The sequence below is a fragment of the Vulpes lagopus genome, chromosome X (genome assembly GCF_018345385.1).
Source record: "Vulpes lagopus strain Blue_001 chromosome X, ASM1834538v1, whole genome shotgun sequence".
Classification (NCBI taxonomy): domain Eukaryota; kingdom Metazoa; phylum Chordata; class Mammalia; order Carnivora; family Canidae; genus Vulpes; species Vulpes lagopus.
In genome coordinates this window covers 80,681,058-80,686,556 of record NC_054848.1, presented here as the reverse complement: position 1 = coordinate 80,686,556, position 5,499 = coordinate 80,681,058, and the positions used below count along the sequence as shown (strand labels likewise).

General features: G+C 37.2%; 2 pseudogenes; both read right to left on the bottom strand.

Moving 5' to 3' along the window:
- Positions 1–1,949: 1,949 nt before the first annotated feature.
- Positions 1,950–3,132, bottom strand: LOC121483088 (annotated as a pseudogene).
- A 766-nt stretch (positions 3,133–3,898) lies between these two features.
- Positions 3,899–4,637, bottom strand: LOC121482608 (annotated as a pseudogene).
- Positions 4,638–5,499: the final 862 nt, after the last annotated feature.

Sequence of the window (5,499 nt, the reverse complement as noted above, 5' to 3'; positions counted from 1 at the left end):
TATATGACCATTGCCAGAGGAGATATAAAGCTGTGAGAGAGATCCCAGCAGTAGTTAGCCAAAGCTCTCTTGGTCTTTTTCTCAACCTTGGGATGATCTGTCAAGTCTAAATTGTATTGTGTTTTCACAGAACATTTAGTTGTTCTTCCAAAGTGTTCAGGGAGGCAATGGGCTGTAGGGGTAGAATAGTGAATTACTTTCAGACCATCTGAATTCTATCAAGTGACACAGCAAGGGATATGAGTAGCTTGACCTCTCCAAGCCTCAGTTTGCTCTTCTATAAAGAGAAGTAACAATTCGTCTACCTCACAAAGTTGTTTTGAAAGTCAGCAGAGAGAAAATAGATGTGCCTTGTAAACTGAAGTTCACATATAAATGTGAGGGATTATCGTTTATCACTACCATAGATCAAGGTCAACAATCTTTTCTTCCTTTTTTGTTAAAGAGCCATATAGTAAATATTTTCAGTTTTATGGCCACAAAAGTTTCTGTCATGTATTCTTTGTTATTGTTGCTTTTAAAAGGCCTTTAAAAATTTAAAACCATTCTGAGCTCATGGGCCTTATGAAACAGGCCAATGGCCAGCTTTGGCCTGTGTCCTATAGAAGGCCAATGTCTGTTCCAGATTATTGATATGCCTTGGGACTGATGATCATCCTCTCAGTACGTTGTAAGATTCTCCAGAAGATCTGCTATCTTGACTGTAAAACTGTAAGGATTATCTGAATATTTCCATTTTTTTATTGAGATAAGATTCACTCAACATAAAATCCTCTATTTTAAACATATTAAAGTATACAATTCAGTGGCTTTGAATACACTCACAATGATGCACAACCATCACCACCATCTAATTCTAGCTTTATATCTCCTCTCGCATTGGTCATATATTCTTCTAAATGAAATGCCACCCATATTGAAGGGATCAGGCACTGTCAGGCCAAAACCTTTCAAGTGTCATAGAGTTGGACAGTTTGATATATTTCAAACACATCAGGTCAAACAATATGATAAAAATGGACTCCTTTGTGATGCTAGCATTAAGCAGTCACTTCCCTTTCCCCCCTCCCTCCAACGCCTGGCAGCCACCAATCTGCTTTCAAGGTCTATGGATTTATCTATTCTGGACATTTCATATAAATGGAATCATAATATTTGACTTTTTATGTTTGGCTTCTTTCATTTAGGTTTCAGGGTCCATCAATGTTGTAGCATACATATATCACTACTTCATTTCTTTTAATGGCTAAATAATATTTCATTGTATGGACATTTTGTCTATCCATTCATCAATTCATGAATACTGGGGTTGTTTTCATTTTTGGTTAATAAAATCATGCTACTATGAACATTATGTACAAGTTCTTGTGTGGATATATGTTTTCATTTCCCTTGGGTATATACTTAACAGTGGAATGGTTGGATTATATAGTAATTCTATGCTTAACTTTTTGAGGAACTCCCCAACTATTTTCTATAGTGGCTGCACCATTTTATACTTCCACCAGCAGTGTATGAGGGTTACAATTTCTCCACATCTTCACCAACACTTGTTATTTTCTTGCTGTTTTAATAAATTATAGCCATGCTAATGAGTGTGAAATGGTCTTTCATTATGGCTTTGATTTGCATTTCTGTAATGACTAATGATGTCATGTGTTTATTGGCCATTAATATATCTTCTTTGGAGAAATGTTTACTCAAATCCTTTGCCCATTTTTTTTCTGGTGAATCTTTTAATTCATATATGGATAGGTTTATCATTTTTACCAGTTAACATTCTCATTGATATAGGTCAATTTACATTAACCATTATTATATGACATGAAAGAAGCACACGGGAAAATCAAGTAGAACACAAGACTTAAACTTTAAGTCAATAGTTTGCTGTTTAGGAAACATACAAATAAATACACTTAAGCAGAAACAAAATACTGTACTCAGGATAACAGCATTGCAGAAAAAATCTAAAGCTGAAGATAAAGATCTTAATTTTACAGTATGTATAATTACATAATTTATTAAAATTAATACAATTAATATACAAAATAGTGACACAGTAGTCATTAAATTTGATAAGCACTTTACAGAAATGTTAAGATGGCAAAACTATACTAAGCAATATCTCATATCTCCATCAATGTCTAGCTCACTAGTTCAGGCTGAACATTGACTCTCCGAAGCACTTCTTCAGGCATGCAAAAAACAGGACTAACAGGTTTAATCTGTTCTTCTCCCAAAAGTGACAATCCAGCAATTCCAAATAAAGTATGAAAAGGATTACCATGTCTCCTGGTCGGTCTGCAAATCCTCCTGTTTCTTCATCTTGACATGCTAAAATGAAACTTCGCAGTTTCTATCAATCCAATGAAGCCTTCCAATTATCTTTAGGGAAGCCAACACCCACCACGAATAGCAGACATCTGGTAACTTCTCGGGCCTTCCATTGAGTCCACCTGATGGTAACTGTCGTTCACAAAGCCACCAACAGAGTAAATCAGAATTTACTTGATGCAACTGGCTAGTAATAGCCAGAAATCCTGTGCAACAATAGATCTGCCCAGCATGGGATTCAGAACCTGGCCTGCAACCAAATCCACCATCAAAGTTCATACACGATAAAACAAATTAAATTGCCTTTTCCACATTAATAGCGTCTAGCTTCCCCAACAGAGCCAAGGTTGCCATCGCACAAAAAGAGAATCTTGTATCTATTTCTCCCCATATATCTCCAGCAAAAGAACCATCTTCTTTCTGTAAACTCTGAACATATTCCACAACTTTATTTACATCAATAACAATACTATCATACAGAGTAAGAATCTGGGCAGCACTTAGAGTGTACAAAAGATGGGGGTCATGTCCAATACTAGCACTTACTCCACCACACTCTTGTTGACATGACTTAATAAAGGTCAGAATTTCTTCTCTATTCATCCGATGTAGTTGTCCCACCAGATCCATTACAGTCAGACCCCAATAGATCCCACTCATTCTCAAATATTCAGACATACAGTATTCATAATCATCTTTCTTGGAGCCATAGGATGCAATATAATCCACATGCTTCTCTAAGAGCCGCGTGTCAGGTGCATCTGACTTGATGATAACATCCTTCTGCCGTGTGCCCATGACTGAGACCGGAAAGAGCCTTTGCCCATTTTTTAATTGAGATGTTTGTCTTTCTGGAGTTGAGTTATAAATATTCTTTTTATATATTATGGGTACTAGACCCTTTACAGATATGATTTGCAAACTTTTTTTGCATACTGTGGTTTATTTTTTAACCTTCTTGATAATGTCTTTTGATGCTCACAATCTTTAATTTGATGAAGTCCCATTTATCTGTTTTTTTTTCTTTTATTGCTTTGCTTTTGATGTGATGTCAAAGAATCCATTGCCAAATCCAAGGTCACAAGAATTTACACACATTTTTTTCTAATAGTTTTATAGTTTTTAGTTCTACATTTAGGTCTTTGATCCATTTTGAGGGGTTTGTTTGTGGTGTGATGGTTAATTTAATTTTAATTTTTTAAAAGATTTTATTTATTTATTTATTTATGAGAGACACAGAGAGAGAGAGGGGCAGAGACACAGACAGAGGAGAAGCAGGCTGCATGCAGGAAGCCTGATGTGGGACTTGATCCTGAGACTCCAGGATCACGCTCTGGGCCGAAGGCAGGTGCCAAACCGCTGAGCCATCCAGGGATCCCCTGGTTAATTTTATGTGTCAGCTTGGCTGAGGCTATGGGAAACCCAGATATTTGGTCATTGTTCTGGGTGTTTTTGTGAAAGTGTATTTATATAAGTTTAATATTTGAATTGGTAGGCTGAGTAAAGCAGAATGCCTTCCCTCATGTGGATGGGTATGAATAGAACAAAAAGGCTAACCCCTACCCTAAGTGAGAATTCTTTCTGCCTTCAAATTGTGATATTGGCTTTTTCTTGCTTTGGGCATCAAACTGAAACACCTGATGACTTCAACCGGCTTAGCTAGAGCTCCTTTGTCTTCCAAGTTAACCTGTATGAAAGTGACAGTGGTGCAGGTCCTCCTGCGGACCAGATGGCCCCAGCCTGGCCTTCCCCATGATAATTCAGTGGGGAACCCCCATCTTACGACATAGGACAGGCAGAAGACAACCAGCTCAATGCAATCCACATCATGTGCAATCACTACCAGCTGAGACTTCTTGTTTTCCACCAAAGTGGTGACAGTGTTAACCCCAGCTTGAAGGACAGGTGGCCTTAGTAGGGACATCCCTTTTTGCCCATAGCTTTTTTTCTGACCCCAGGTCAACAATCTCTGCTTCCTCTCTTGCTTTGTCTCTGGTCTGTACTTGTGGGCCAGCTTAAGTAGTTGAGTAGCTGTTTGGTGGTCCAAGGCCTGGGTGAATTGGTTAATTGTAGGAGGCACTTTTAGATGTTTACAGAGAATAGCCCTTTGCTGCTACAGCCGGATGTAGTGGGGGCATTTGACAAAGTGGGTGAGGTCCCTTTTGGGCTGGATGTCCTGTCCAATGCCAAAATTCTTGGGCCTTTTCTCAAACAGGGAATTGACTACCTTCTTGGTCTCCGCTTCTTCTCAACAGCAGGGCAGGAGCCATCTTCTTTCCCTTTGCCTTCTTTCATTTCTGCATCTTGGGTTGCTGGAGGAGAGAGTATCTTCAATCTTTTTCAACAATATTTCGTTAGTTTTAAGCTTACAAATATTGTACCTCCTTGGTTAGATTTATTCCTAAGTATTTTATTCTTTTTAATGCTTTTATACATGAAATTGTTTTCTTAATTTGCTGTTCAGAATGTTTATTTCTAGTATATAGACATACAACTGATTTTGTATGTTGTTCTTGTATCCTGCAACTTTGCTGAATTAATTTATTACTTTTAATAGTTTCTTTGTATGAGGGTTCTTTAAGATTTCTATATGTAAGAACATGTCATTTGCAAACAGAGACAGTTTTAGCTATTCCTTTCTAATTTTGATGACTTTTATTTCTTCTTCTTGTCTAATTGCCCTGGTTAGAAACTTCAGTATAATGTGGAATAGGAGTGGTGAGAGAACACATTCTTGTGTGGTTCTTGATCTGTGAAAGACTAAAAGCTTTCACAATTAAATATGATGTTACCTTTGGATTTTTACTAGATACTCTTTATCAGGTTGAGGAAGTTTCTTTCTATTCTCTTGTTGAATTTTTTTTAATCATGAAAAAATATTGGATTTATCAAACACTTGTTCTGCATTGAGATGATAATGTGCTTTTCCAACTCAATATCTTATTTTTATTTATTTTTTAAGTAGGCTCTACGCCCAACGTGGGCCTTGAACTCATGACCCCAAGATCAAGAGTCTCATGCTTTACCGGCTGAGCCAGCCAGGTGCCCCTACCCCCCATTATTTTAATCTAGTATTTTATATTGATTAATTTTCATATGTTGAACCGTGCTTGCATTCCTGGAATCAATCCCACTTGTTTATGTTGTATAATCCTTTTAATATGT